Source organism: Herpailurus yagouaroundi, unplaced genomic scaffold (assembly GCF_014898765.1).
Source record: "Herpailurus yagouaroundi ecotype Mexico unplaced genomic scaffold, PumYag 185, whole genome shotgun sequence".
NCBI classification, from domain to species: Eukaryota; Metazoa; Chordata; class Mammalia; order Carnivora; family Felidae; genus Herpailurus; species Herpailurus yagouaroundi.
The window spans coordinates 25,778,967-25,796,895 of record NW_024412416.1 but is presented as its reverse complement, the minus strand read 5'-3'; the positions used below and the strand labels follow the sequence as shown (position 1 = coordinate 25,796,895).

Sequence of the window (17,929 nt, the reverse complement as noted above, 5' to 3'; positions counted from 1 at the left end):
ATGATGTATTCTTAAAGTAAATGACCAATGTGTTAACCCATAAAATATCAATAAGAATATGTCATGATCTTTGCAATTTTGGCTGGCACCTAAATAAATACATTATTAAACCAAGGAAGAGATTTTGTAAAGCAATTTTTCTGTAAGCCCACTTTCTTCTCAGACCCTTAGATTCAGTCTGTTTCATGTGCCCATATGTGTACTTGGGCACAGATGATATGAAGAATTATGAGTGGTGAGTATTTTTATAAGTAGGTATCATCATAAGTCGTCAAAATAGGCACAAAATGGAATTATTTCTGGAAAAATAGCCAATAGAAAGGGTTGAAAATTAAGTAGGAAATTCACTCCACTCAGCAGAGAACTGTATTTATACAAGCTGTTCCTTCTGGTGCTATAGTCAGGCTGAGCTGAAGCAGTTTACCAAACTCTTATCATTTGATCAAAGAATTAATTAATTTTTATTTTAAGAACAATAATACTTGGTTAATTATTCCTCTAAATATAAAAAATGATCTATTTTTTTAAAAGACATAGTAGATAGTAGAGGGAAACAGAGGTAGCATGCCTAAAGGTGGTGGCAGCAACACCCATGGGTCTATCTTAATCCATTCAGGCTGTTACAACAGAAAATCATAAACTTAATGGCTTATAAATAGTACACATTAATATCTCACAGTTCTGGAGTCAAGGAATTCTAAAATCAAGGCACTGGAAGACTCAGCGTCTGCTGAGAGCCTGCTTCCTGGTTCATAGACCGCCATCTTTTCATTATGACCTCACATGTTGGAAGAAGCCAGCTAGCTTTCTGGAATCTCCTTTATAAGGTCACAAATCTCCTTTATGTTGGTTTCTCTTTCATGACCCACCAGTGCTCAAAGACCTCACTTCCAAATACCATCACACTGAGGGTTAGGATTTATCATAAAAAATTTTGCTTGGACACAAGCATTCAGTCTATAGCAGGATCCTCATCCTGCTGTGCTTGAAGGCCTGGAGCACCCTTGAAGGACTGACACAGGGCACATCTCTGATTCAGTGCCACCTGTTCTCTGTTCCTAGGCAAAGTCTGTAAAAACTCTGTCTGTCAAAGATAACCAAGCATGGCTATGATTTTTGTCTAAATTTACACATTTACCACTGTCATTTTCAGCCTCCAATTGTGTGCTCCTTTCCTTCATTAGGGTGACCCCAGTATTCAGAATATTGAGCCTTCTAAGTAACTTAAGCTCTTCCTTTTATGGAAATAAATAGGAAGGCATCTGATAATAGCTATTTATATGTATTGCTTGATTACTTCATTACAATTTAGATTAGATTAGGTACAAATGTTAAAAAAGCATTTAGATTTGGGGGCTATTTCTCTCTCAACTGTGGAATAAGATTTTGTCATCACTGGTTAAAGGGATGTCAATTATTTATAAGAAAATAATATGTTCAAATGTTCAAATATGTTGAAGAGCGCAAAAATTCTTTCCTTATTATCCAAGTAGAACTAAAAATAAATCTTTAAAAGATAATAGAAAATTATGATTTTTTTTAAGCTTCTTCTCCAAAAATTCTTCTGTTTTCCTACTGAGGGTGAGTGAGAGATAGGCTCTTCGGTATGCAGTATCAGGAGCTACATGGAGTAGGGAAGTTTGGGAACCAACAAGTTGACCTGTCCATGTGTGTGACAGTATCTTTATAGATCCAATCCTACCCTCCCTTTATGCCAAGATTTCTAAATGATGTTCTTTCTGATACATTTTAACAGTTTGTTTTATGTCTTGGAACTCATTCATCAATTCACTCATTCATTCAGTGGATGTCAGTTAAGTGTCCATCATATGCCAGACAGTATTCTGGGTACTTGTGAAACATCACTGAATAAAACAAATGAAAACCATTTATACCTTCATGAAGGTTATATTTTAGCATAGAATAGGCAGACAGTAATAGCAAATAGAGTATATTAGTAGACAAGGGCTAAGGAAAAATGTAGGCAGTGTAATGTGTTCAGGGTTCTCAGAACATGGGGACAAGCATCTTTAAATAGGCTGGTCAAAAAAAAAAAATAGTTTGGTCCAGGTTGGGTCTCATTGGAAGGAGATATTGAGCAAGGACTTGAGGAAGTCAAGGGATTTGTCCATATGATCATCAGCAGGATGGGTGCCCAAGCTGCACAAAGGCTCTGTAAACAAGAGTGCTCACTGTGTTTAAGGAACATTAAGGAGGCTCAAATGGCTGGAACCCAGGGAGCCAGGTAAAGACAAACAGGAGATTTTGGAGATCTATAAGGGGCTAAGACAGGTAGGACCTTGTCAGTCACCGTAAGGACTTTAGCTTTTACTCTGAATGGAATCAAGAGGCATTGGAAGGTTTTGAGTATGGTCAACATGATCTTTTTAAAAAATGTTTTTATTTATTTATTTATTTTGAGAGAGAGAGAGAGAGAGCAGGGGAGGGGCAGAAAGAGAGGGAGAGAGGGAGAATCCCAAGCAGGCTCCACACTATTGGTGCAGAGCCAGATGCAGGGCTTAATCTTACAAACCATGAGATTGTGACCTGAACCAAAATCAAGAGTGGGACGCTTAACTGACTGAGCCACCTAGGTGCCCTTAATTTTTTAAAAAAATTTTTTAATGTTTATTTATTTTTGAGACAGAGGGAGACAGAACATGAGTTGCGGAGGGGCATAGAGAGAGGGAGACACAGAATCTGAAACAGGCTCCGGTCTCTGAGCTGTCAGCACAGAGCCCGATGCAGGGCTTGAACCCACGAACCGTGAGATCATGACCTGAGCCAAAGTCGGACGCTTAACCGACTGAGCCACCCAGGCGCCCCAATTTTTTTTTTTTTAATCATCACCCTGGGTATTGGATCTGTAGCTCAAGAGAGAGGACTGAGCTGAAGGTATAATTCAGATTCATTAGCATATGTATGGCATTTAATACCAGAACAATGGAAGAGATCATGTCAAGAGTGAGAGAGAAGAGGTCCATGGACTGAGCTTGGAAATCTCCAGTTTGAAAGGGTCAGAATGAAGAAGAAGAATTATCAGAAAAGTCTGAAAAGGTACAGCCAGTAAAGTAGGAAGAAAACTGGGCAAGTATGATCTCCTAGAAGACAGATGAAAATCTTTTCAATGGAGAAAAAGAAACAAGACTTAATGTATGATTACTTTTACAGCTCAACTGCTTACCTTTTTCACACTGACCCAATGAATGATTGTCTTTTTTAGTGCTCTAAAGTTTGTATACCTCTTCCATACACTGTATAATTTTGTACTCAAACAGTACGAGGTAAGGCATCAGGTATTAGGTTCACTGTTTTCCAGATGTAAAATCCAAGGTGTAGAAAGAGTGACTGGCTTTCAATTCCCCAATTTCATACTAGAAAAAGAGAAAGAGCCAGAATTAAGACAAAGTCTTCCAAGTCTAGTCCAGTGTTCTTTCTTCTACCATATGGCACTGGGAAACCTGACTACATTGTTTTGGGTCCATTTAGGATTAGCCTATGAGTTGTTGCCGATTGAGGTGCCTAAGAGATTTCTAACCCTAAGGGCATTGGCTAAACTCCTCTGTAAATTCTAAGTGCCTACTTTGTTATTCTGCTTGCCTGAAGGGTCTCTACTCTTTCAATGCTTATAAAATGTCCATGAACACACAAATAAGTTTAAAATGTTAACTGAAACTTCCAGGTAGTAAGTGCTAAATGCATCCCTGCAGAACAAGCTGATCTTGACCTGCAAGGGGTTGAGTGGAAGCTTTTTTCCTGGCCAGACTACACTTGTTCAAATATAGGCTCTACTTAGTACTGTGTACTGGATTGGAGGAAACTTACTTAAATCTGTACCCCAAAATTCTCATCTGTAAAATGGAATAATGATAATAATAATAAATGGAAATTCATAGAAGTTTGAAATCGTGAGAACTGATACAGTATATAGATTTAGAATGGATCTAGTGAAAAATAAGCACTCAATAAATTTTAGGTCTTGTCATTTCTGTTTCCCTACAGTTAATTAGTTCCCTATGCAAAGTTTGTATTCAGTGTCTCATAAAAGATCAAATAAGGGAATAAATGAGCAAAGGGTTGATCAAATGGTATTGTTGCAATACTTTACAGAAAATCAAGAGATACACTTCGTGCCACTTGTGTCCAAACCACCTGAAAGAAAGGTTTCATATAAGGAGAGTTTACTCGTGCTCAGTCTTGAAGCAAGGATGACAAGCCCCAAAAGGGAAGGGAAGGTGGGAGATGGAGCAGGTAGAAATGATGTTTGAGCATCCATAAATCCATAAATGCTGAACACGTGAAACCTGTCTTATAGTTCTGCCTCTGCTAACACACAGGGGAGATACATCTGGAGGTCATTGAAACTTGGGACAGAAAGGGTGTGAAGAAATTAATCCATGAGTCTCAAAATAGAAGTTAAGTGATTTGATTTAGCTTCCTTCCACAATCCCCAGAAGAAGAAAAAAAATGCCCTTTCTCTGTACACAAAATAAGTACAAGTGTAGGAAAGAAGTAAAACAAACAAACAAATAAAAAAAATCCAACAGAGTGGGATATTTATCAGTGAGATAAGGGGAGAAAATGCACCAGGGTATAATGTAAATTAGACAATCACTCCTGAAAACTCTGAGGGGTGATTATTTTATCAGTTAATAGCAGTGCCATTTTTGTTTCTGATAAAGATTCTTATTTCATTCTTGTTATATTTCTATACCCAAAGCATAGCTTTGGAGAAATAGGAAACTATATTTACATTCAAGCCTATCATTTCCTGTTAGATAATTTTATTCTTTTAAAAATAAATCTCCTGGGTCCCACTTTTCTTATCTACAATATGAGATATTATCCCAATTAAGAGAATTGTTTTGAGGATATAAATCTGAAGTCTGTGAAACAACCCAGAAATGTACCTTCCCAATTTAAAGTCATGGTGTCAAGATTTCCTTCACTTCCTTTAATGAATAGCAAATCTGATTTTTATGTTTTAAGTTCTAGGCCAAATGTTAAGTAAATAACTAAATAAATAAATATTACAAACCTTTATGAACTTTTCTAATTAAGTTCAGTCTTACCCTCTATGCAATCAGTACATTTCTTTCCTTTATTATAACATTTATTAAGTTGAATTAAAATTATTCATGTGTCTGTATATAAGGTGAAGTACATAGTGTAAGCTATAGAACTTAGCTATGAATGATTAAGTGGAAAAAAGTGGATAATTAATTCATAGAATTTGATCCTTCTTGAAGCTCTATTAAAAAGAAAGAGGGGCTCCTGGGTGGCTCAGGTCATGATCTCAGGGCTCATGAGTTTGAGCCCCATGTAGGGCTCTGTGTTGACAGCTCAGAGCCTGGAGCCTGCTTTGGACTCCAGGTTTTCCTCTCTCTCTGCCCCTGTCCTGCTCATGCTCTGTCTCTGTCTCTCTCTCTCTCTCTCTCAGAAATAAACATTAAAAAAATTTTAAAAAGAAGGAAGGAATGAGTTTTAAAGGAATAAACTCATAAATCCAAAGGAATAAAAGAAGAGAAATAAGCAATAAAAATTGGAAAGTCTAAAGGTATTAAAAGAGTGATAATTGACTTATACGATCCAAGAAATGTTCATTAAAATGCAGCAGAGAGACTCAAGAAAACCTCCAGACCTCTTCCCCATCTCAATAGGTAAAACATAAGCAATAGGCTTTGGAGGGCATTAGAAGTTTCTTCTCTGGGGAAGATGACAAGTTCCAAAAGGAGGTAGGGGGACAAAAGCTAAAGATACTGCTGATTTGGGACTTCTTTATATAATGCCCTAGTCACATTACCACAAAATGAAACTTACAGTCAAAAGCTCTAATTCAAAGAGAATTTCTACCTAGCTTTTTATTGCCCTGTCTCAAATACAGGTAGACAGTCAAGGATCATCCTGTATCTGCGGAAATTCTCTCACATGAAAGAGATCAAAACAAAGATGGAGCACCTGGGTGGCTCAGTTGGTTAAGCATCTGACTTCCGTTCAGGTCATGATCTCATGGTTCATGGGTTGAAGCCCCATGTTGGGCTCTGTGCAGACACGCTCAGCGTCTGGAGTCTGCTTCCAATTCAGTCTTCCTCTCTCTCTGCCGTCCCCTGCTCTCTCTCAAAAATAAAATAAAAAACATTAAAAAAAAAAACAGAAAAAGCAACTTTGAGAAAATAGAGATTATGCATAGCACAGAGATGAAAACTTCTAAAAATGAGCTAGCAACAATACCTTCAGAGGAGTAAGAAAAAATATACTTGTGAAAACAAGAGTGCTATAAATAAAAGAACAGAGTGCTATAAATAAATAAAAGAGGAGCAGGACATTCAGAGGGAAAAATAATCCTCTTAGAAATTAAAAATGTGTTGCAAATATTAAAAAGTAAATGGATGGATTGAAATATAAAGTGGAGAAAATCTCTCAAAAATTAAAGTCAAAGACTTCTAATGGAAAGTAAAAGAAAAAGGTATATAAGGATATTAAAGTCATTCTAGAAAGTCTAACAGTCAAATTAAAGCAACTCCAAAAATAGAAGAAATGAATACAATGAGGATATATTATCCAGATATATTTAAAGACCTCTTTTAGGATTTGAAGAATATAAATTTTCAGACTGAGAGATTCTATGACTTTCTGAAAAATGGGGCAAAAATAGATCTGCCTCAAGATACAATCTAAGAATGCTAGTGTGAGGTATATATAGAAATATATATATATATGTCTCTGCCCCAGGTTATGGACCAAGAACTCCTAAAACCCTTGTAATTTCCTAAGTGATAAGAACACTAACAGCATATTTTGTTTTAATGAGGGGACTCTGGGTGGGATCCTGGGTGGCTCCTGGATGAGAGCTTGTCACCAGAAAGGCCAAAACATAGTTAGAAGCTTGGAATTTAAGCTCCCCCACCCCACTTCTCTAGAGAAGGGAGAGGGACTGGAAATGAAATTAATAATTGATCATGCCTACATGATGAAGCCTCCATAAAAATTCCAAAAATACGGGGTTCAGTGTGCCTCCAGGTAAGGGAACACATCAGTGCTTGGGGAGGGTGATGCACCACAACTCCACAGGGACAAAACTCCTGCACTTGGGACTCCCCCCCCACACACACACACACAACCTCCCAGACCTCATCCTGTGTATCTTTTCATCTGACTATTCTTCTGTGTTCTTTATCATATCCTTTAATAAACCGATAAACATAAGTATTCTGCAAGCCACTATAGAAAATTAGTTGAACCAAAATAGGGGAGCATGGGAACCTCAGCTTTGTATTGGATCAGTCAGAAGCACTGGTGACAACCTGGACTTGTGACTGACACTTAAAGTTGGGGGTAGTCTTGTGAGGCTGAGCCCTTAACCTGAGGGATCTGATGCTACCTCCAGCTAGATGGTGTCAGGATTGATTTAAATTATAAGACATCCAGCTGGTGTCATAGATTATTTGGTGAGAGGGGAAAAAAAAAAAAACACATATTCGGTGACCATAAGTGTCAGAGGTGAAGTGTTCTGTATGAATAATAAAAGAAGACACTTATGTTTTCTAATATAACTGGGGATAAGGAGAAGATTCTAAAAGCTTCTAGAGAAAAGCAAGGCAAAAAAAAAATTAAAAATCAAATTTTCTTAAGTCTCCTCAACATTTAAACTACAAAAAATGATTGAACATTACCGTGAAAATTTTGAAGAATGACTAACCTTAATAAAAAATTTCTATACTCGACAGAAATATAAATTATGAGTGAAAATAAACTTAACAATTTCAAATATTCAAAATTTCAAAAAATTATCTATGAATCTTTTCTCTAAAAGTTATTGAAGGATATAACTCCCCCAAATGAGAAAACAAAACACAAAAAGAGAAAGACAATGAGATTCAAGGAACAGGAGATCCCAAGGATGATGGCCAACGGCAACTCAATATGATAGCTGTGTACCAGACCTCTTGAAAAAGGAACAAATCTAGATCGCATCTTGCAGAAAGCTCAAGAAGAAATGCCTCCAAAAAAGGTAAAATTGGTATAATATACATTTAAGGAGATTTAGATAACTAGGGGAAGGTTAGGGATAAATTAGTGATGATGGAAGCTAAGCAAACAATAACAAAAATATGATTATTAATCTCATAAAAGAAAAAATCAAGAAAGTATAGGTTAGTAGGTACTATAGGTTTCAGGTCTGAAACATTGAATGCCAATCTAACCCAAAATATGGTTATGTATTGAATATATTTAACCATATTGAAATGATAGATGAATGATATGCATGTATATGTGCATGGAGGTGGTAAAAGGGAGGTTAAGTCAGTGGTGATTTCTAAAACTAAAAAAAAAAAAAAATTAAGAAGTAGCAATACAAACATGGTATCTAGGTTTATGGAAGTAAATGCCAAAATGATAATGACGATGATGATGATGATGATAACTAAAAACGTTGAAAATCTCTGAGCATCTGAAAATTGGGATGGAGTATCAATTGGTTAGGAGGATGCTGGCTTTCAAATGTAGCTATAGAGAATGATTTGACTCTTTAAATTATGTTCATATATACCTTTGATTAAAATTAAAGGAAACTGATGGGTACCTGGGTGGCTCAGTCTGTTAAACATCAGACTCTTGGTTTCAGCTCAGGTCATCATCTTGCAGTTTTGTGAGTTCAAGCCCCATGTCAGGCTCCGTGCTGATAGTGCGGAGCCTGCTTGGGATTCTCTCTTTCCGCCCATCTCTCTCTGTCCTTCCCCTACTTGTGCTATCTCTGTCTCTCTCAAAATAAATAAATAAACTTAAAAAAAAATAAAGGAAACAGAAAATGAGGCTATTGAACCATTTGGAATGCTAAAGAAACAGGCTTGGAACTATCTGGAGCTACACTGCCAGGGCAAGTGCCTCAAATCAAACATAAAGAGTATACAACACTGCCATAACATCCAGATCATAGATCTGCTTTCACCACTGACATTGTGGTGGGAAAGACCATCAGCCCAGACTCTGGAGAAAGACTGCCATTTATTGAAGATCTACACACAGAAAGAAACAAGAGGAACAATTAGCCGTAAGCTAGAGGAAATACACAGACTTTTCCAGACATAAGCTTATGTATTTAAGGGGGGGGGGGGGACAAAAAGGAATACTAAAACACAAGGGTTTAAATGTCCAGAATAAGAAAATATACAGAGATGGAAAGTAGATTAGTGGCTGCCTAGAGCTGGGAAGCTCTGGAGCATGACTGTTAATGGTTGTGAGGTTTCTTTGCTGCTGATGAAAATATTCTAAAATTAGATTATACTAATGGCTGCTTAATTATAGTTGTACAACTCTGTAAATATACTAAAAAAATTTATTTTTACAGTTTAAGTCAGTGAATGTTCTGGAATGTAAATTATATCTCAATAAATCTATGAAATATGGATTTTCTTTGACTACAGTACATTACTAGGTAGGCCAATACATATAGAGAATACAACAATGCAAAATATTTGCCAATATATGTATGATTAAATTCCAGGATGATAATCTCAAAAGACTATTTTGAAGGAGCACTTTAACATACACTTGAAAACAGTTACAGAAATTTAATTAGTAAAACATTAGAGATGTATGTATATATATATATATATATATATATATATATATATATATATACATACATACAGACACACACACATACACATGCACATACATATATACAGACATGATTCTTGGTATTTTTCTAGAAGAGTATAATATCAAGGGCATCTTTGTTTGTTGAGCCATTGTATATTAATATCCCTAACATGAACATAGATTTTTTATGAGGGCTTTGCTTCATCAATAGTAATGTTCTACTAGTTCCACTACCAGTACTGCCCTTGAGATTTGCTCTTCTTGCAACTTCTGTCATCTTGGCCATAGAAGGGACACCTGCTCAGGACCATGCACTTGCTCACCTGGCCCTGAGCCATACCCAGGGTAGATGCACAAATCCCATGCTTGATCATCTGTACTACACTTTCATCAGCACTGTCAATCCCCTGCTTTTCCTAGCCTTCTGCTGCACTCCACCCTAACAAAAGTCTGGTCCAAGATTTATATTGCTACCTTCTTTTACTCCTTTCTATAGCCAGAATGGGACTGGAGAATGAATTCATGGTCCCTAGCTTCAGGGGGTACTTGTTCCGTGGTCCTTGCTCAGCTCCCATTTCCATTCTCTTCATCAAATATACTGAACACTTGTTGCTTCCAGAAATCATATACTTCATTGCTACCTGCCTCCCTTCAACTCTTAGCAGAGGGCCATTCCTAACTAGTCCCTTAAAATTAAGAAGATAAATCATTAGCTTCCTCAACCGGCCTTATCCCTGCTTCCTCACTTTCTGTTCTTTCCCCACTAACTCTTAACTTCTCTACATCTACATTCATCCCTCTTAGCCTGTCTCCAAGATTCCTGGAGAAGTGTACTCTTGTTCAAAGTCAGCCTCTCCACCCATGATCCCTCCTGCCTCTCTTTCTCTGGGACCTTGCTTCATCTATCCCTCTTCTTGATCTAAAACTAACCACAATAAGACCTACCACCAAAGGAAGTGCCAGGAACTAGATCGGGTACTGGAAACTCTCCCTTTCCCATGGTACTTCCCCAAAGTATTTTTGATCATTTTTGATCTCCACTCCTTCACATCCTGAAGAGATTTTCCACAACTCCACAACTTCCTCTAGAAAAGTCTATCTCCTATTATCACATCTAAACTTCTCAAACAACAGCATAAAACAAGTATCAGTTACTTCTTGTCCCATTTATCTTTAATCTCATCCCAAATTTGCTTCTTTTTTTTTTTTTCCACCTAACTGATGCCACCTTTTCTAGAGTCAGGAATGACTGCCAACAAGCCGAGTCCAGCACTCATATTTCATGTCCCATGTTATTGGCTTTTTTGTTCCATTCAGTAGTCAACCAACCCTGTTCTTTAGGCTCTCCATTCCTTTAGTTTTTAATGCACTCCTAATTTTTCTCATCCACCTCTGATTTCCTCTTGTCTGCTTATCCAGTGGTTCCTTCCTCATCCTTCATCAATCCCTAAAATAATATCTCCCACCACTATTTGGGGGCCACTTTTATTCTCTATCTTCAATTCTTTATCAATAATCTCATATGCTTTTATTAGTTTGGCTATCAACTAAAAGCTGATGAGTCTAAAATTTGAATATGCATCCAAGACTCTACACTCAGCTTCAGACTCACATAAACAACTGCCTCATGGACACACCTCCCTGGGTACACTAGTAGCCTTAAATACAGCATGTTCAAAACTGAATCCTACTCATATCTATTCTCCCATGCTGGCACTACCACATTACCCAGTCTAAATATGAATTGTCATTTCTTATTCTCCCCTCTTCCTCAATTTCCACATCTATATATTAAGTCTCTAAATTCAAATTATTTTCTCTCCTAACTTATTTATAAGTATAATTAATATCCATCTCTCTGTCTGATTTATTTTAGTTAGTATAATGAATTCAAAATCTGTTAGTTACTTTTACATTACAATTAATATTAAATATTAATTACCTTTAAAAGATAACTTTTACCTATAGGATAATGTCCAAAATCCATCTCTGGACATAAATAACCCTTTGTAATCTGAACTCTGGCTAGCTTTCCACTCTTGCCTCTGAATTTAGTATATTTATACACACACACCATATCTTTTTTGCCTGTATCTCTTTGCTTCTTTGTACCTTTTCTTTAGACCTTATCTCATTCATCTGTGGTATATCTGGCACATAAGTTTCAATGGATATTTATTGGAAGAAAAAGAGGAATAAAGGAAAGGAAATAGGAAATACAAATACCTCCCCACTTCCTGCTTCCTTTATGGTTCTCCTCATATCTAGCCAACTCATAACTTTTACTTAATAGTCAACTCCTGAATCACCATCTTCTGAATGTTTTTTTTTATCTCCTTCTCTTCTCAATGCCAATTAAAAATCTTTCTCTTTACTCATAAAAATTAACATACATAACTCCACCATTACATTTAGCATATTGCATTACCTTTCTACCCGATTATGAACTCTTTGGAGGTAAAGATCAACTATGCATTCTTTCTTTCTTTTTTTTTTTTTTTTAACGTTTATTCATACATGAGCGGGGAAGGGGCAGAGAGAGGGAGACACAGAATCCAAAGCAGCCTCTAGGCTCCGACCTGTCAGCACAGAGCCTGATGCAGGGCTCGAACTCACTAACCATGAGATCATGACCTGAGCCGAAGTCAGATGCTCAACCGACTGAGCCACCCAGGCACCCCAACTATGCATTTTCTATGTGAGTATTATTAATATACTTTACACATAACAAGAACATGGTAAATGTTTTTAGAATCAATGAATTTATAAATTTTATACATAATACCAAGACAAATAACAAATGAAAAGACTGAATGCTAACTTCAGAAACTTGACAAGATTCTCCAGTGCAGTGTGCTGTTGGAATATACTTCCACTGACCTCAGCCTGGCCCATGTTCAAGGGAAAGCTAAATAAGACATGAACAAGATAATTATGCATCACGGATGCACCTAGAAAACCTGTGTTGATTTTAAGATTCTAAAATTCCAGAGTATATTTTAATGAAGTCTTTTAGAAAATAAAAACAATTGAAACAGCATAATATTAAGAATTTATTAGACTCAGAAAATATAATTTATGGCAATACCTGTTAGTCATGACAGACTACAGAAATAATAAACTAATGTATGCTTCAAAAAGACAAATAGATGGAACGTCTTCAGGCTCAATGTAAGTCATTTAAGATAACATTATGACCATTGATTTTATTTTTATTGCATGTCTATCATCAAAGGAATTCCTGTGCTTGCTGGGTATACAAATTCAACGCTTCCTCAGCAGTTTCACTGCAACTTAATATTAAATAATGTACAGAAAAAAAACATATTAAAATTGTAGTTGTTTTTAATTATTTACTCTAATTTTGGTATGGTTATTATTCTTTACCCAGTGAGTTACTATAGGAAAAACAATTTATAATGCAATAAAAGAAAGTACTGGTAAGGGAAATTTCCAGTGTTCTATTATTTTAGCTGCCAAACTGTGCAGAACAGAACTAAACTTTGCCATCTTTTAAAAATAATCAGAAGTACCTGCAAGCAGTCTGAACACACTGTGCTTAAAACAGTCGATTTATGTTCCATTAATAGGTGATCACTACCTTTGTTGTAGTCCGGTAGTCATTTTTAGGCTGGTAAATGTTTCTAATAGTGTTCTCCTTCCCCAGCCTTTTTTCTTTGCTAGTTGTTTTCTGTCTCTGTGTTTACCACACAGTAGCTCTCTAGTTTGGGAATTCAATGCCAATGCTATCATAGTAAATTGGAAGGAATAAATGGTTGTTAGATAAATGCCAAACTTTGAAGCAGGAACTACAACTTGATTTGATGGTTCACTGAGCATACCTTGGTCAAAATATGGATTGGCATGTGTTAGCTCTATAAAACTGAGTTCTTTACCTCATTACTTGCTTTCATACAATTGTCCTTTTGTTTTATTTATTGCTATCTTGTACATTTTTTCACTTTTTTTCAATTTAAATTTTAGTTAGATAACAAACAGTGCAATATTGGTTTTAAGAGTAGAATTCAGTGATTCATCCCCTACATGCAACACCCAGTGCTCATCACAAGAAGTGCCATCCTTAGTACCCATCACCCATGCAATTGTCCTTTTAAAGTGAACTTTATGAAACAATAGAGTTCAGGCACCCATTAGTTTATTTAACCAATAAATCAGTTCATCTTCATCTTAGGCCCTGAGATGAGTCTGTCACAAAAGAAAAGTCTCATCATCGGATATGTTTTCCCCTCTTAACCACATCCTCTTTTCTGATTGTATCACTAAATGCTTTGAACTCCTAACTAGTACTGTATAAAACCAATTACCCCTATTTTAGGTGACACAAGACAAGTTGTTTAAAATGGAATAAAAAACAAACCTAGAACCTACAAGAGGAAAACAGTGTTTGTTATTAGTTGACTAGTTTAAACTCAAATATTTATATCTGAAACCATGAAAATAATGTATTTTTCCACTCTAAAAGTACATATATTATTGTGTGCCTACTAAAACTCAGTATTACACTAATAGCTAGAACTGTAGCAATGAGTAATACTGCCATGATACCCATTCTTATGGTTAAATTAAATACATAATTCCAATAAATTGATAAATTCCATAAAAGGAAAAATAAAGAGTATATGATGGGCATCTAACTCAAGGCTGAGGGGAGGCTGGTCAGAATAGGCTTCCCAGGAAAATAAGAATAATTAATGTTAATATAGCAACTAGTTTATTGAGGGCCTGTTAGGAGGCATATGATAGCAGTGAAGTATTCCAGGTAGTGTCCAGGTAACAACCTGGACAAAAGCTATATGTTAAACTAGTCTATTTTAGGAAGGAATTCAGTATATGTGAAAGGTAAGGCACATGGGCTAGGGGCGCCTGGGTGGCGCAGTCGGTTAAGCGTCCGACTTCAACCAGGTCACGATCTCGCGGTCCGTGAGTTCGAGCCCCGCGTCGGGCTCTGGGCTGATGGCTCAGAGCCTGGAGCCTGTTTCCGATTCTGTGTCTCCCTCTCTCTCTGCCCCTCCCCCGTTCATGCTCTGTCTCTCTCTGTCCCAAAAATAAATAAACTTAAAAAAAAAAAAAAGTAAGGCACATGGGCTGAAAGACAAGAGATATAGTTAGAGAGGTAAGCATTGTCTTTTAGACAATGTCATGGAGTTAGGTTTTATCTAAAAAGTAATGAAAAGTGAACAAGGGTTTATGGAAGAAAATCATGTGACACATTCATACTTTATTAAGATGTGTGATAAATTGGAGAGGAAAGAGACCATTGTCATAATGCACTTAAGAGAAATGAAGGCCTGATCTTGGGTATAGTTGGTGGAGATATAAAAAAAGTAGATGAAATATGAAAGTATTTAGGAGGTAACACTGCCAAGGCTTGGTGATTAAGAGAAAGAGGAAGAATGTTCAAGTTTTTGGCTTGGGCACATGAGTTGGCAGTACTATCATCAGTTTAAATGTAGAATTCAGGCAGACTGGAATTTATAAGTTTGAGATTGGAATATCTTGGGAAATTTGCATGGTGAAATCCAGTAGATGGCCTGAAGCTTATGAGAACAATCTGGTTTGTAAATACAGCTTTCTGGGTCACTTATAGACATGGTTAATGTACACTTCTGGGGTAAGCAAAAATGTGTATAGGGTCAGAATAAAAAAAGGTTGAAACAGAACCTTGTGTCCTGCAATTTTGGTGAATTCATGTATCAGTTCCAGTAGACTTTGGTGGAGTCTATCAGGTTTTCCATGTATAATATCATGTCATCTGCAAAAAGTGAAAGCATGACTTTATCTTTGCCAATTTTGTTGCCTTTGGTTTCCTTTTGTTGTCTGATTACTGATGCTAGAACTTCCAACACTATGTTAAACAACAGCAGTGAGAGTGGACATCCCTGTCGTATTCCTGATCTCAGGGGGAAAGCTCAGTTTTTCCCCATTGAGGATGATATTAGCTGTGTGCTTTTCATAAATGGCTTTTATGATGTTTATATGTTCCTTCTATCCCGACTTTCTTGAGGGTTTTTAATAAGAAAGGATGCTGAATTTTGTCAAATGCTTTTTCTGAGTCGATTGACAAGATCATATGGTTATTCTATTTTCTTTTATTACTGTGATGTATCACATTGATTGATTTGTGAATGTAGAACTCACCAAACTCCACACCTGAAGAACAAATAATCCAGTGAAGAAATGGGCAGAAAACATGAATAGACACTTCTCTAAAGAAGACATACAGATGACCAACAGGCACATGAAAACATGCTCAACGTTGCTCCTCATCAGGGAAATACAAATCAAAACCACACTGATATACCACCTCACACCAGTCAGAATGGCTAAAATGAACAAATCAGGAGATTATAGATGCTGGAGAGGATGTGGAGAAATGGGAACCCTCTTGCACTATTGGTGGGAATACAAATTGGTGCATTCCGGCCACTCTGGAAAACAATGAGGAGGTTCCTCAAAAAATTAAAAATAGATCTACCCTATGACCCAGCAATACACTGCTAGGAATTTACCCAAGGGATACAGGAGTGCTGATGCATAGGGACACTTGTACTCCAATGTTTATAGCAGCACTTTCAACAATAGCCAAATTATCGAAAGAGCCTAAATGTTCACAACTGATGAATGGATAAAGAAATTGTGGTTTATATACACAATGAAATACTACATGGCAATGAGAAAGAATGAAATATGGCCTTTTGTAGCAACATGGATAGAACTGGAGAGTGCTATGCTAAGTGAAATAAGTCATACAGAGAAAGACAGATACCATATGTTTTCACTCTTATGTGGATCCTGAGAAACTTAACAGAAGACCATGGGGGTGGGGAAGGAAAAAAATTAGAGAGGGAGGGAGGCAAACCATAAAAGATTCTTAGAAACTGAGAATAAACTGAGGGTTGATGGGGGGGGTGGGAGGGAGACGAGTGTGTGTGATGGGTATTGAGGAGGGCACCTGTTGGGATGAGCACTGGGTGTTGTATGAAAACCAATTTGACAATAAATTTCATATTAAATAAAAAAAGAACCTTGTGGGACACCAAAATATAGGAAAAGCAGAGTAAGAGAAATATACAAAAGATTCTGGGCAGGTATGGCCAAAAGGTAAAAGGATGAAGGTGTAGCATCTTGGAAGTGAAAGGAATATACATTTTTTTTTTTTTTACTTTTTCAAGAGAAGAGAAATCAACAATGTCAAATATAATAAAAAGAACAAGAAATATAATGAATGGAAATGTGCAGAGTTAGTAATACCATTGTACATTTATAGTTGTACGGCTAGATTTTTTTTCACTTCCTTAGTACATTAATCATCATCTTTTTCCTCCTGTCCCACCTGTCGTCATAATCATCTGCTCTATAAAAATAGTACTGCCTCAGTCTTGTGTTCAAACCTACAACCACATTCTCCAACCCATAACATCTCAATGTCAGACACATTTTCCAGGAACTCTCTTCCTCAGGCTTAACCTCTCATTTTTATACTTACAGAATACTAGTTTTCTAGTTTCTGGTTAAAGAACAAAATGAGCTTGGATTAGTAGAAAACACGCTTCATTTGAGTTTAAACATGGTTGCCAATTCCAATGAGTTTTAGAATAACTATTTTCACCTATTTTAACAATTTCTGAGGTAATAAATCAGAACATTCATACCATCAAGAAGATAGTCCCAAATAGGGAAAACACTTTTTAAGCTGGCGCATTTTATTGTTTTGATACAAACAATTTTAATACAAGTATACATTTTAGAGTCTATTCTCTGATATGTCACCTTTCTGAAATGCTGTACACAACCTGTGTGTGATATAGTCTTTTCGATGGTTTTAACATATTATGATCAACATCAATCCCTATGTACTATATAAAATCAAGTAGTATATTGAGGAGAAAAAAAAAGATCACAACATTTTAATAGTTTTACCCTGACTCCAGGGAATAATGATGAGTAGTCTTTGCAAAGATACGTTATGAAAAAATCTTTGTACATTAGCAAGAAATGCAGACTATAATACTAGATTTTGTTTAGTGATAAAGAACTCATAATATACAAGATTATAAATATGTAAATACATTGGAGACTCATTTAAAATTTTAGAACTGTACTTATTCATGAAACAAAATGTTCTCATGTATTTTTCTTATTAATGTCTCTAGTTATATTTGCACATTCAGCTACATGCCAGACACTTATTATTTGATGACAGGAGATACACTTAACACATACAGTATAGAAGTTCTTTCTTTGGCTATAAAAACCACTTGCAAAAACGTGATATTAATTTTCATAGTGAACATTAGTTGGAAGC

The 17,929-nt window shown here is 36.3% G+C and overlaps 1 long non-coding RNA gene across 2 annotated transcripts in view; it reads right to left on the bottom strand.

Annotated features, from left to right (window-relative positions):
* LOC121042544 (uncharacterized) overlaps positions 1-757 on the bottom strand; it is a 36,849-nt gene extending 36,092 nt beyond the window's left edge. For both annotated transcript variants that reach the window (XR_005796283.1, XR_005796285.1), the window contains exon 1: positions 678-757. This is a non-coding gene — a long non-coding RNA (uncharacterized LOC121042544). The remainder of the gene's footprint in view (positions 1-677) is intronic.
* Between the last annotated feature and the right edge of the window lie 17,172 nt (positions 758-17,929).